General features: G+C 48.4%; 1 pseudogene; it reads right to left on the bottom strand.

The window, feature by feature from the left end:
* The window catches only part of LOC124545706, a 53120-nt pseudogene extending 41261 nt beyond the window's left edge, over positions 1 to 11859 (bottom strand).
* Between the last annotated feature and the right edge of the window lie 3644 nt (positions 11860 to 15503).

The raw sequence follows: 15503 nt of genomic DNA, 5'->3' as shown, positions 1-15503 counted from the left end.
CATTGCCATACTCAGTGTTAGGGATTTTATGCTTAAGTAACTCCTTAATCTTTTCTTGTACCATGCCATCCTTTAGTTTCCACACTTTTATTTTCCTTTCCATTTCCTCCTTTATGTCTTTCAATTCATTGAATCTCATCTTTGCCACCACCACTCAATGATCTCCATCAAAAGCCTCTTCTGGGAGGGCAGTTACATCTGTCAACTGTCTCCGATATTTCTTTTCCACCAGAAAGTAACCGATGACCATCTTTGTCCGTCTACCACCCCATTCATGTCTCATTATCTTTTAGCTATTCTTTTTACAGAACCATGTGTTGCCCACAATCAGCCCACTTCTTTTACAGAACTCAATCACTTTCTCTCCTTCCTCATTTTTCCTCCCATACCCACATGGGCCAACTATCTCCTCCTTCCCTTGGATGAAGTCCTTCACTACATTCCTTGTCAGCCGAATCGTCAGCACTCTATCACTTGTGGATCATCACATTAATGATACCCACCTTCACTGTGTTGGTGCCCAGGCACCCACTTCTCACAGTTGCCCTAGCACCCCAATAACTGCACGTTACCTTTTCCGAGGCTGGTTTTGAAGTACCATTTCAGATATAGGCTATTATTATGATGGGGTCACCACTCCCAAAGGCATTTTAGAGTTGCTGCCAGCATATGTTTAGGCTGCTACTAACATGGTGCACAGCCGCCGTTTGTAGCTGCCCCTCTGGAGTACAGACACTATGGGAAGTAAGATACGAAGACAGTTCTGCTTTTCCATCATTGGGACTTGTAAAATCCTGGGAGGAACAGAAATACCTGTTTAAAAATCAGGATATATGAAAAGTGAAGAAATTGTAAAAGAAACAGAGAAATAGATAAATATTGAGAAGCATCCATTTCATTAAATTCTTTAAGAGCATGGTGGTGGAAATGTGAAGAAGACGAAAACAAGAAAATAAAGATTGGATCGACTATGAAGGAAGAAAAATCCTCAGTGACAACAGCTGTAAGAGAAAGAAATAACCAATACTATTGTTGTTAAAAGAGTTGTTGTAGGTAAAAAGCACTGCACATGAGAAAGGGAATAGGGATGCCCCAGGAAAAGTATAATAAAAAAGCAGTTCTTTGAATAACCGGGTGAAGAGAGGAAAATGAATGTTGTTTGAAATGATCTGCTGGGAAGAAGGAAAAACTCATAACTTGTGCAAAAAGTGTGGATTCTAGGAACAAACCTGACTAAGAAGACGAGGAATTTAGAATTTTCACTTGATAGACTAATCAGTATCAGGGATAACCAATAATCATGTGCAATCATATGATTTTCTATTCGAGGGCGTAACAGTAAATATAATCAGGTGAAAGAGAAAAAAAATCTTAGATGTAAATGATAACATTTGAACTTTTGAGACGAGTCAGAACTATGGTCCAGACTGGGATCCAAACTGGGCTTCTTGCCATGTGTGTACAGTTCACCACCAACTGCAGTATTCAAGTGTGCCTCAGAAACTGACTCCAAGCTTCAACTTGCCACTAGTTCCTTCCCATTCTTACAAACACTACAGACATTTTTTCATTGTGCTTCAGTAATAGTATCACAGAGAAAAAGAATACTGACAGTAGTTAGATTTAACACAAGCTTCAGAAACATCAACGAATTAACATTTTCCTACTCTTGAGTGGGATCTGTTTGGCAAGGTAAACTTGTTTAAGCTCAAACAATGCAACTGGAAGCAATGTATACTCCTCAGAAGAGAAAACAGTGCTATAATTACAATGTTTGCTGATGATCCAGGGCCCAAACTCAGCTGTACTCAACACAAAACAGGTAATAAATGAGTAACCGTTGCAGTACAAAATATCACTTTGGTTTAAGATGATATCTTATACCTTGATCTTACAATCCAACAAAAATATGTTCACCATTTTTAAAGCGAATTTTCTTGTTAGTTTAGTGTGTTCATTGAATTTTTGGTATTCTCTGTTCATACACTGTTATGATGGAGCATATCTGTGAAGGGGGCAGTGGACAGCAATATTATAGAGTATTGTTAACTAGTTAGTTATATTTCATAGATTATTTGAACTGTTACTGCCTACCAGTTTTTAAGTAGAAATTTGTCAATGGAGTAGAAGGAGTTACCCAGGAGAAATTATTTTAAATTAAATTTAAAACTTGCTTCATTACACCAGACAAATGGCTCTGAGCACTATTTACACCAGACATTTTATGTCATTGAGCAAATGGTGAAAAAGTTTTGTTGTTGCATATGGAACTCCTTTCTGATGCACTTACAACTTTAACTGTGGGTAATAATGGCCATTTTTCTCTCTACTGTTGTAGGTATGGACATCACTGTTTTTCTCAGATTGTGATGGATCATTTATGACAAATTTCATTATTGAAAACCTATAATGTAATTGGAAAAACAAAAAATTCACTCACTGAGCAGTGTCAGGAGAACACACATACAAAAAGGTACCAAAATTTGCAAGCTTTCAGAGCCAGTGGCTCCTTTTTGCTGGCAGAAGGGTTGAAAAGGAAGGAAGAGGGGTGAAGGAAGAAGACTGGTGGGGTTTATGATATGGGGAGCATTCAGAAACGTTACTGAGAACCACGGTTCAGGGGAGACTTACTGAATGGGATGAGATGGAAAGATTGATTGTTGGTGCCTGTATCTTATGAGATTTGAAAACATGAGAGCTTGAAGGTGGAAGATAGGGTAAGAAGCAAAACAGAGCTTATTGAATAAACGCCATAGAAAAGTTAATAAGAGCAGAAATCTAAGTGCATTGTATGTGAAAATAAAAGATGTAAAAAACTAAAAGCAAATGGATAAAGGTATAGTTACTGAGAAGAAATGCTGAGGCAGGAGAAATTAATGTAAATCAAGGCAGGTTGGTGGCGAGAACCAAGGAAATGTTGTAACACCAGTTTACACCTGCAGAGTTCTGAGAAACTGATGACTGGGGGAAGAATCCAGATGCAAGGTTTGATGAAACTGGCAACAAGGTCACAACTATCATGTTGCAGAACATGCTCTACAACAGAATATTTTGTGTTGTCACCATACATTCTCTGCCTATGCCCATTCACCCTACCTGATAATCTGATGGTAGACATGCCAATGCAGAAGGCCGAATAGTGTTTACAGCTGGTACATGAGATGTGTCATTTCACAGGCGGTTCTTCTTTTGATGGTATATGTTTTCCCAGTTGCAGGGCTGGTAGAAATCGCAGTAGGTGGGCACATATGGTAAATGAATTTTATCCATAGTGGATGCTGTCAAACTCCGTGACTGTTCCTTTATGGGGTTGTAGAAAAATATCCGTCATGACGAATAAACAACCTTTTATTGTGACTGGTAGTGGATATTTTTCTACAACACCACATACAGTAAGTCTTCCAGCAGGTATGGTCATAGGGGTAGGAGTCATAGGGTAGGGAGGTGAGTGCAGAAGCAGAGTAGGGTCTGACAAGGATATTGCAGACACTGGAAGGTGACAGAGAGCTATTCTCAGTGCGGTGGGCAAAATCTCAGACAGAATGGAGCTCATTTCAGGGCATGGTTTTAGGAAGTCATAGCCTTATTGCTGTAGCTGATTAACTCATTCAAGGTCTGGATAATACTGAGTGACAAGAGGCATACTCCGAAGTTGAGATCAGTAGCACCAGGATTGAATGTAATGACCTGGGAAATCTGCTTACGAATTGGGCTAGTGCGATAATTGTGTCCAGTGAAGGATGAGGTGGGAATGGTGGTGTATCGCTGTAAAAGATCTGCATCTGAACAAATACATTTGAATCTGATGCCAAGGATATAGGGGAGGGAACTTTTGATATGGAAAGGATGAAAACTGTCAAAATGTAAGTACACTTGTTTGTTAGGAGGTTTAATGTGAACAAAAGTGTGTAGCTGACCTACGATGAGGACGAGGTAACATTAATGAAATTGGCTTGGGTTTTGGAATAATAACTTGTGAAATTTAACTAATGTATTTAGAGATTCCAAGAATTCTAACAGGTCATTTAACTATTGCAGAACTTGTTTCAGCAAACAATTACTCCATGCCTTTGACAACCCACCTAGGAGATACATTACAGTCCATGGAATACCCATGAGTTGGAGACTTTGCTATTGACATCTCTATTAAGTGAAGTCAGTTGCTGCTTGGCAACTCTGGTGAACATGATATGTTGCAATGGCTCAAGGTGTTTAACTTGAAGTTGTAAGCAACTGTTAAATGCAGTGTCCACATTGTTACTGGTGTTTAATACACATACTGCTAACAAGAAGAGTTTGAGATCATTGAGTAGTAGTTTGTTTTCTAAGTAACTTTTCAGGCTGACACAAGCATCACAACAAATGAAAAGAACTCTGAATCCAAAATATCTGGGCAATGGTTACTTCTGCAGCTGGTTTCAAGTGCAAGAAGGTGAAATTGATACTCCACAGATGATACAGGTGTATGTCACATCACACCCTGCAACTGCTTCACAGCAAAGAGTCTTTAATATTAATTTCAGAATATTTCAAATAAACTATATTACTGTCCTTGGCACACAGCTGAAAAATAGTTAATTAGAGAGACAAATACATCAAACAAACTCCAGGAGGTAACAGAGAAGAGGGACATGCCCCATACTGGGGATCAAAGGAGTCATCGAAGGAAGAGGCATTGGACACATGGCCATGCATGGCAGAAAAACAGCATGCATATCTGCTGAAGAAAAAGTCACGGCAGTATGACAGCTGTAGTTTGGCAGCTCTGCTTACAGACTACCAACCAGACTAGTGTAAAAGGCACCAGTGTCTAAACAGTTGCCATGATGGTGGATAGTATTGAGGCAGTGTAAAGAGGGACAGATGTGCAGATACACCATTAGTCTATTTTTGAACGGACAAGGGACCAGTACAAATGGGGTAGGGTGGTCCAATCTGCTCCCCAGGAAGTATCACTAAGGACATGTGGGACATCAAGGGACTGCATACAGTGAGTGGCCAGGAAAGACATAAGGGAGGGCCAAGAAAGTTTCCTATCGAGCATGAACCCCAGGAATTTTGTAGTTTCAATGAATGGAGGAGCAACAGGCCCATGATGTAAAGGTGGTGGAAGAAATCAATATCACAGCCAGAAATTCATACAAATGGTTTTGTCAGTAGTAAAGTGAAACCCATTGTCGATGCTCTATGAGTAAGGACAATTGAGACATCACTGAAGAAGCTGCTCAAGGAGACAAGTCCATGGAGAACTGAAATAGATCGCAAAATCATCAATAGAAAGGGAGTCGGAGATGCCCAGTGGCAGACAGGCCATAACAGGATTAATGGCAATAGCAAAGAGGATGATGCTCAGGACAGAACCTTCAGGCACACTGTTTTCCTGGATAAAGGTGTCCGAGAAGACAGAACCCACATGTACATTGAAAGCTCTGTATTTTAAAAATTCCTGAATGAAATGAGGCATGCGTACACAGAAGCCCCACGTGTAGAGATTGCAGAGGATACCAGTCCTCCAACAGGTGTCATAGGATTTCTCCAAATTGAAAAACATGACCACAGTATGATATTTCCGCAGAAAACCAAAGAAAGACAAAGCGACAAGGTGGTCAACTGCAGAACAGCGTGCTCAAAATCCACACCGCACAACGGTTAGTAAATTGTGAGACTTGAGCCACCATATCTGCCGTGCATGAACAATACATCCATCACCTTGCAAACAAAGCAGGTGAGAGAAACGAGAAAGGAAGCCATCTGTCCTTACCGGGCTTTGGTATGGGTATGACAGTGGCTTCACACCATCCTTCTGGGAAAAGTGTTCACTGCCCAGATGCAATTGTACATAAGAAGAGAAAGTGCTTGTCCTGAAGCAAAAGATTCTGCAACATCTGAATGTAAACATCATCCAGCCCTGGGGCGGAGGATAGGGATGAAGAGAGAGTATGATCTAGGTCCCTCATAGTAAAAGCAGCATTGTAGCACTCATGATTCTGAGGAGAGAAGATTATTACCCAAGCCTCAGCTACTTGTTTACGATGGAGGAAGGCAGGGTGTTAGGGGGTGGAGCTCGAAATCTCCACAAAATAGCAGCCCAAGAAGTTGCAGACAGCAATAGAGTCCATTATGAATCATCTGCTTCTGTCAGGCTGGAAATTGGGGAATGGATTTTGGTCCCAGACAGCTGTCAGAGGTTGGCCCACATGACGGAAGAGGGAGTGGAACTGTTAAAAGAAATAGTAAAGGAAATCCATCTAGCTTTTTTGCAATCCCAAAAAACACAATGACATTGTGTGTACAACTGTTTATATTGAATGCAGTTTGCCACTGTAAGATGATGGTTAAAAACACAGAGAGCATGTCTCCATGCGAGAATTGCATCACGGCACACCTCAGTCTGTCAAAGGACCGGGACACTATGTGGTGAAGACGAAGTGTGAGGAGCAGAACATTCTGCAGCAGTAAGGATAACATTTGTAAGATATTCTACCTGATCATCACAACTGGGGAAATGTTGTCCAATGAACGTTGCCAGGGAGGAGTAAAGCCTCTAGTCAGCTTTAGAAAGCTGCCATTTGGGAGTACATGTAGGTGGGGTAGGAGTTAGCAAATGGATAGCACACGAGTAATGGTCGCTCATGTATGTGTCAGAGGGAAAGAATCACTCGAGACAATGGGCAAGCTGGGCAGTGCAGAAGAAGAGGTCCAGTGCGGGTGCTCCCATGTTAAGGCAGATGAGGTGAGGTTGATTGAGAAGGTCAGCCAAGAGGGCATTTCTCAGACAAGTTCTGGGGGAAACCAAAAGGGTATAAGGTGCATTAAAGTCACTGAGCATCAGAAATGGGTGAGGGAGTTGCCCAGTAAGCTGGAGGAAGTCTGCCCTAGTGAAACCGGATGATGGAGGGATGTAAATGGTACAAAAGGAAAAGGCCAAGAGAGGAAGGAAAATGTGGCCTGCAAAAACTTGAAGCTGGGTAGTCAGAGAGATGGGTTGACTATGATCATCATCTCGGATGAGCAGCATGACCCCCCATGGGTTGGAATGCCATCCTCGGTGGGAAGATCAAAGTGGACTGCTGGGAAGAAATGTGAGAGTTCAATAGGGTTGTGAGGATGCAATTTTATTTCCTGGAGGTAGATAACAAGTGGATGCTGCAATTCCAAGATGAGCTGTAAGTCCTCTTTCTTGGATCGAAGGCTGCAAATATTCTATTGGAGGAGAGTCATGATGAGGAAAGGGGACGTGGGAAAAAATGAAGGGGTGTCACCTTGGTGTCTGCTGAGTGCCAGCCTTCAAAGACTCACTGGTACAGGGCACAAAAACTGGAGGATCCTGCACTAACAAATCTACAGATGCGTCAACATACTCCTTCTGTAGGTCTCTGAAGACCAGGGCAGAAAAATCGTAGGTGGTGCTCACTGGTGACATGGAGGTCAGCCAGGCAAGGGTATCATGTGGCAACACCATGGAAAAGGATCTCTGAGCCAGTGAAAGAGAAGACTGTTTGCTTTGTTTGATTTCTTGCAGCCTTTCTGGTTGGCAGAGGAAGATCAGATGTTAGTATGCTGGAGGGGCACAAGAAGCCTTTGTGGGAGTATTCCTTCTGTCCTTTCCGCAATGCCAGTTGTGTAGCATGTGACTTCGCCCCATGAGGTGAAAAACTGTTTGCTTGTTGCACAGCAGGAGGAGGAGATAGGAATGCTACAATGATACTGGGTGATTTTACAATGGCGGTGCTGAATTTGCGGTCTCATGTCTGGGTGGTCATGTCTTTCATGGAGCGAGATGTAGCAAGAACAGTACCATAAGTGGCGGAAGGTAGAATGCATGATTTCCAACTATACAACAACTTGTGAGTGATTGGGTAAGACACTTTTTCCCTCATCCAGATGTCCTGGACACCCCGCTTGGCAGGAGGTGGCATGGTCAACATTGCAATTCATACAGCACGGAGGAGGAGTTGGACAGTTGCCCTCATGAGCATCCCTACCGCTTGTTACACATTTGGCTGGGTGTCGACAGGACATTCGAGTGTGGCTGTAACAATGACACTGGTAGCAGTGCCTCATGTTCAGAATCAAAAGTGAGAAAAATAGTGTGTGTGGGCACGAAGGATGGATCTACTTTTTTCATCATGCAATGGACTGCAACAACATCCTGATCAGAGAGGTATTTGCGGATTTCTGCCTCGGTCAGACCATCAAGCACCCTGGTGTAAAGAACACCATGTGAAGAATTCAGTGTTTGATAGGCCTCAACACAAACTGAATAGCCGTGGAGGAGCAGAGCTGCAAGCAGTTCTTGTGCTTGAGAATCAGAAGGAGTCTCCAAAAGCAAAGTGCTGTTGCATAAATGAGAGCAAGATTTCATAGGACCAGCAGTTGCATCAATATATTTCTGAATAATAAATGGATTTACCATATCAAAGGACTGACTATTTTCAGTACGTGAAACCACAAGGAACCGTGGTGTAGCTGGGAGTGTCTTCGAATTGTTAGCCTCATTCCATTTACATTTAGTAGACATTGACTGTGAAGATGATGACTGGCTCCTCGGAGGGGGGATGCATCTGCCTTATGTGATTGTTCACAGCTCTTGTCACATCTCCCAAACATCTTACAGCGGGACCAATCAGCAATTTGGGAAGGTAGCAGCTCAGGCAATCATCCCTCCCTGGGCCTGGCCTGTGCCAGGGATACATGCAAACCATACCTGTTGACCCAGGGGTGGGAACTATGTGTTACCCAGTCATCTGTTACCATCAGAGATGTAGGCCGGCCCTCAGGAGTGCACAGGGAGGAAGAAGAAAAAGAGAAACCTCAAATGCCTAAGTGGAGGAAGGATGGGAGAAGGGGAATGAAGAAAGGGAAAAGGAACAAGAAACAGTGGAGAAACTGTTCTGATATCAGCTGCTGAAAATGCAGAACACATTTCCAAAAACATCCCAGATATGTTCACCAAGGGAGGGGAAAAAGAACAGCACAAAGACAGACATCCGGCACAGATGGGAAAAGATGCTGTAAAGGCTGGGGCCCCATGGTAGCCAAGCACAAACCTGCCAAAGAGCAGTGAGCTCCCTGGAGGGACCACTGCCACTTGCCACTGAAGGCGGACCAGTGGCCAGACATGGTGAGTAGTATCTTTCCTTTTCATAATATTGTCATTAATCCATCTTGCATTTTTCATTGCTTGTTCTAACACCCTTTGAAATTCATTTTACTGGAAACCCAAACACAATCATCTGCATTACTTCTGGTAGTTATTGTCATCACCACATGTAGAAAATACCATATCATGTTTTAGTACGAATATGGCATCAACACCATAAAATATAATTGTTCATTAAGGTGCTGCACTCACATTTCATTAACAGATTGGTGGCAGTTAGTATCTTTGAGCACTAACTTCTACTGGACTGGTGATGGGTAGCTTCAATGAAACCTTTAAAATTTCTTTCTTCTGTGTAAATCAACATTTCAGAGTTATGTGGAACAGCTCTGGAGATACAATGGATAACTTAACAAGACAACAACAATAGGCTAACCCCACATTATCACTTATTCACTGTTACTTGTTACTTCCATTAACTACTGACTTTTTGCTATAAATAGCTGACATGAAAATTATACTTCTCATACCTTAGTCATTCTTTTCTACTGTAAGATTATAGTTTGCACATCCATAAGGTTGACACATAAACTTGAGAGTGGGTGGAGGTGGTGAGGGAGGGCGGAGGGGGGAGAGAGGGCAGAGGGGGGGAGAGAGGGCAGAGGGGGGGAGAGAGGGCAGAGGGGGGGAGAGAGGGCAGAGGGGGGGAGAGAGGGCGGAGGGGGGGAGAGAGGGCGGAGGGGGGGAGAGAGGGCGGAGGGGGGAGAGAGGGCGGAGGGGGGGAGAGAGGGCGGAGGGGGGAGAGAGGGCGGAGGGGGGGAGAGAGGGCGGAGGGGGGGGGAGAGAGGGCGGAGGGGGGGGAGAGAGGGCGGAGGGGGGGAGAGAGGGCGGAGGGGGGAGAGAGGGCGGAGGGGGGGAGAGAGGGCGGAGGGGGGGAGAGAGGGCGGAGGGGGGGAGAGAGGGCGGAGGGGGGGAGAGAGGGCGGAGGGGGGGAGAGAGGGCGGAGGGGGGGAGAGAGGGCGGAGGGGGGGGGAGAGGGCGGAGGGGGGGGGAGAGAGGGCGGAGGGGGGGGGAGAGGGCGGAGGGGGGGGAGAGGGCGGAGGGGGGGGGAGAGGGCGGAGGGGGGGGGGAGAGGGCGGAGGGGGGGGGGGAGAGAGGGCGGGGGGGGGAGAGGGCGGAGGGGGGGGGAGAGAGGGCGGAGGGGGGGGAGAGAGGGCGGAGGGGGGGGAGAGAGGGCGGAGGGGGGGGGGAGAGGGCGGAGGGGGGGGAGAGGGCGGAGGGGGGGGGGAGAGGACAGGGGGGAGAGAGGGCGGAGGGGGGGAGAGAGGGCGGAGGGGGGGAGAGAGGGCAGGGGGGGGAGAGAGGGCGGAGGGGGGGAGAGAGGGCGGAGGGGGGAGAGAGGGCGGAGGGGGGGAGAGAGGGCGGAGGGGGGGAGAGAGGGCGGAGGGGGGGAGAGAGGGCGGAGGGGGGGAGAGAGGGCGGAGGGGGGGAGAGAGGGCGGAGGGGGGGAGAGAGGGCGGAGGGGGGAGAGAGGGCGGAGGGGGGGAGAGAGGGCGGAGGGGGGGAGAGAGGGCGGAGGGGGGGAGAGAGGGCGGAGGGGGGGGAGAGAGGGCGGAGGGGGGGAGAGAGGGCGGAGGGGGGGGAGAGAGGGCGGAGGGGGGGAGAGAGGGCGGAGGGGGGGAGAGAGGGCGGAGGGGGGGAGAGAGGGCGGAGGGGGGGAGAGAGGGCGGAGGGGGGGAGAGAGGGCGGAGGGGGGGGGGGAGAGAGGGCGGAGGGGGGGAGAGAGGGCGGAGGGGGGGGGGAGAGGGCGGAGGGGGGGGGGAGAGGGGGCGGAGGGGGGGAGAGGGGGCGGAGGGGGGGGGAGAGGGGGCGGAGGGGGGGAGAGGGGGCGGAGGGGGGGAGAGGGGGCGGAGGGGGGGGGAGAGGGGGCGGAGGGGGGGAGAGGGGGCGGAGGGGGGGAGAGGGCGGAGGCAGGGGGAGAGAGGGCGGAGGGGGGGGAGAGGGCGGAGGGGGGGGAGAGGGCGGAGGGGGGGGAGAGAGGGCGGAGGGGGGGAGAGAGGGCGGAGGGGGGGGAGAGGGCGGAGGGGGTGAGAGAGGGCGGAGGGGGGGGGGGAGAGAGGGCGGAGGGGGGGGAGAGAGGGCGGAGGGGGGGGGGAGAGAGGGCGGAGGGGGTGGGGAGAGAGGGCGGAGGGGGGGGGAGAGGGCGGAGGGAGGGGGGAGAGGGCGGAGGGAGGGGGGAGAGGGCGGAGGGAGGGGGGAGAGGGCGGAGGGAGGGGGGAGAGGGCGGAGGGAGGGGGGAGATGGCGGAGGGAGGGGTGGAGAGGGCGGAGGGAGGGGTGGAGAGGGCGGAGGGAGGGGTGGAGAGGGCGGAGGGAGGGGTGGAGAGGGCGGAGGGAGGGGTGGAGAGGGCGGAGGGAGGGGTGGAGGGAGGGCGGAGGGAGGGGCGGAGGGAGGGGCGGAGAGGGCGGAGGGAGGGGCGGAGAGGGCGGAGGGAGGGGCGGAGAGGGCGGAGGGAGGGGCGGAGAGGGCGGAGGGAGGGGCGGAGAGGGCGGAGGGAGGGGCGGAGAGGGCGGAGGGAGGGGCGGAGAGGGCGGAGGGAGGGGCGGAGAGGGCGGAGGGAGGGGCGGAGAGGGCGGAGGGAGGGGCGGAGAGGGCGGAGGGTGGGGCGGAGGGGGCGGAGGGTGGGGCGGAGGGGGCGGAGGGAGGGGCGGAGGGGGCGGAGGGAGGGGCGGAGGGAGGGATGCAGGGGGCGGAGGGAGGGGGAGAGGGCGGAGGGAGGGGGGAGAGGGCGGAGGGAGGGGGGAGAGGGCGGAGGGAGGGGGGAGAGGGCGGAGGGAGGGGGGAGAGGGCGGAAGGAGGGGGGAGAGGGCGGAAGGAGGGGGGAGAGGGCGGAAGGAGGGGGGAGAGGGCGGAAGGAGGGGGGAGAGGGCGGAAGGAGGGGGGAGAGGGCGGAAGGAGGGGGGAGAGGGCGGAAGGAGGGGGAGAGGGCGGAAGGAGGGGGGAGAGGGCGGAAGGAGGGGGGAGAGGGCGGAGGGAGGGCGGAAGGAGGGGGGAGAGGGCGGAAGGAGGGGGGAGAGGGCGGAAGGAGGGGGAGAGGGCGGAAGGAGGGGGAGAGGGCGGAAGGAGGGGGAAGAGGGCGGAGGGAGGGGGGAGAGGGCGGATGGAGGGGGGAGAGGGCGGAGGGAGGGGGGAGAGGGCGGAGGGAGGGGGGAGAGGGCGGAGGGAGGGGGGAGAGGTCGGAGGGAGGGGGGAGAGGGCGGAGGGAGGGGGGAGAGGGCGGAGGGAGGGGGGAGAGGGCGGAGGGAGAGAGTGGAGGGAGGGGGGAGAGGGCGGAGGGAGGGGGGAGAGGGCGGAGGGAGGTAGGGGGAGAGAGGTAGGGGAGTGGTTAGCGCAGAGTGGTGAGGGGGAGCGGAGAGTGGAGGGGGGAGGGGGAGAGGGAGGGAGAGAGAGGGAGTGATATAGGCGTCAAGGGGGGGGGGGTGTGGCATTGATGATACAAAGAACACATAACTGGAAAAAACCTCCACTTTATTGGAGTCTGGTGTTTATGAAATTACCACATTTGTAGAGTCCAAGGTTGTTGATTTACAATCTTTCATTGTTAAATCTGTGTTAACTTTTTTTATAAAATAAAATGTAAATGACAGATCAAAAGTTAATTAAACGTCACACAATGGCTAAGAACCTCCCTTTAATATTTCTCAGTTTCAGCAATAATCAGGGAACTGCTTTGTTCCCAATATGAAAAAATAGTTCAAACTGGCATATAAGTCACCAGTTACTAGCTAACAAAATTATTGCTAACCTTGCTACTGCAGTTTCCCAAGCAGAAAATAAATCTCGCAATGATCTCCTCCTGAAATGTACAGAAAAGCATTCACTTTGTATTTATCATACTTATGTTATTTAGATACTTCTTCACTGGCAGTCACTTTTGCGTTTCCTTTTTCTGTCAGCATTTCATTGGTGGGGGGGGGGGGGGGAATGATCGTATGGCACTGTTGGCCGGGAGGCCCCATGCAGGGGAGTTCGGCCACCGTATTGCAAGTCCACTTTGAGTTGCTGCCATTTGTGTCTTGCGGGTCAATGACGATGAAAATAATGATGAGGGGCACACAACATCCAGACCCCTGCCGGGAATCGAACCTCAGCCCCTTGCGTGGTAGGCAGAAACGCTGCCACTACAATATGCAAGCAAAGCATAGAATCCTTAGCAGACTGCTTGCACAATGAGGCGACCTATGCACATGAGAACACTCAAATGCGCATGTGATCTTTCCACAATTTTTTGTGAATGCTCTCTTACTCCCGCACAGCTGGGACTGCATGTGAGGAAACAAGCATTTTGTGGACATAAATTTATGGGTGTAGTCAGGGAGGATAAGATTCTAAGAGAGTTGCTCTGCTAAATTGTGCTTAAACTTGGACTTCATCTCTTGGGCATTATGTTCAGTACATAGGAGATAATGCTTTAATAGGACATGCTTACAGCCGGAAGGTAAAAGTTTATCTTCTTATACCCCTCAACATATCTCCTCATGTACTAATTGCCCATGTAAACAATTCTCGACCCCCAAAACAGAACCACGCACATTTCAAACACAGTCTCCTCAATGACTGGAAAATTTAGAGATGTATTGCAACTCTCTTGCTTCTTTCCAATAGGTATGTAGAAATGACAGCACCCATTTTCTGAACAATACAGTTTGTATGTATGCTTGGCAAATCTAGCTCTCTCCGACTGGCAGTAGTGAACATACAAAAGTTCGCCCCTAATTTTCTACAGACTTTCGTCGATGAACATAAAAGATACAAGGAATAAAGGGTAAATTAATTTCATACACTTTTACAGGAGACCAGCTGGAATTCTTTTCTGAATTAGACCACAATGTTTCAACTCCTAAGAAAGTTTTTCTTGCAGTTAGTTCACAAAAATTGTCAGAGATTCTTTCACAACTAAGTTTTGTAGGATTCTGTCCCAGTTGTATGAGAATTATAGCTTCTGTTTCAGTTACCACAGAGCAAACACCTCTTTTTGCCCTCAAATCCTTTACCTTACAATAGTGCACACTACACTTTGTTGATTCACCAATCCATATTTCATGTCTCTGCCTGCTTTGTTGTGTTCATTCTGCTTTCCATCATGTTACACACTACAGCTTTTTGTCACTTTCTGATGTACTATAAAATCTGAATCACTGAAGTAACTTTTACAAAATATTCGAATTCTCATGGCTTCTTGTCCTATTATTATTATTATTATTATTATTATTAGTCATGCCTGGGGCTAGTCACAATCTCTTGAAATGGAAGACTAAGTTTCTGTGCGCTCTGATTCTGGGTTCAATTTATCAAATACACTACTAATGCAATCTACAGTATGCTCACAGTACAACTGCAGAAATCTTATAATTCTAGACAAAACGGTGACACACATACAACAATGTGATGACTGACATCTTACTGCGATAACAGAATCGCTATGACAATTTTATCTATCACCGTGTGCTGGTTGGTTGGTTGGTTGGTTTGGGGAAGGAGACCAGACAGCGTGGTCATCGGTCTCATCGGATTAGGGAAGGATGGGGAAGGAAGTCGGCCGTGCCCTTTCAGAGGAACCGTCCCGGCATTTGCCTGGAGTGATTTAGGGAAATCACGGAAAACCCAAATCAGGATGGCCGGACGCGGGATTGAACCGTCGTCCTCCCGAATGCGAGTCCAGTGTCTAACCACTGCGCCACCTCGCTCGGTCACTGTGTGCCAAGGAGTTAAAGAAGATCTGCTTATAGTTGATAACGTAATTCTAACACAGTGCAATAATTTCATATAACATGAGTGGACAGAAAATAGTAATAAATGGAATGTCAGTTACATTTGCTAGCCATATGTAAAGGAAGTGACTGTCATCCATTAAAAGCATCAACTGCATCCCCAGCATGAAGTTACCACCAACTATACAGCAGCAGTGTTACAATGGCCTATTTTTTCAAGTTGTTTAAATGTGAACTTCTTATCTAGACTTGTTGAAAACTTGCACACATGAATTTTTTACATTGAAATGCATTTGATACAAAAGCATTTTAAGGAATTGTACTGTACATACTAGCAACATTTCAAAAGTATGTGCATGAATGTGTGTAAAAGTATATACAGTAAGTAGTGGTGGAGCAAAGGTTGTTGGCTACAATGCAAAAGACAGCGAAAGCATTCAAAATGCAGTTAATGAAATGTCAGCAAATATGAAACTGACTCATGTCAAATTTAGATTGCTGAAAAGCCACAATGAGTTTTCGCATAAATTAAGTTTAAAAAACCTTTTTGTTTGTTATATTCTTTCAATTGTACTTTATATACATCAATACAGAATCATTTGTACAGAACGTATGTTAAGGATGGAGTG

This window comes from Schistocerca americana, chromosome 8 (assembly GCF_021461395.2).
Source record: "Schistocerca americana isolate TAMUIC-IGC-003095 chromosome 8, iqSchAmer2.1, whole genome shotgun sequence".
Classification (NCBI taxonomy): Eukaryota; Metazoa; Arthropoda; class Insecta; order Orthoptera; family Acrididae; genus Schistocerca; species Schistocerca americana.
Note: the sequence above shows the minus strand (reverse complement) of the source record. Positions and strands in the feature narration are given on the sequence as shown.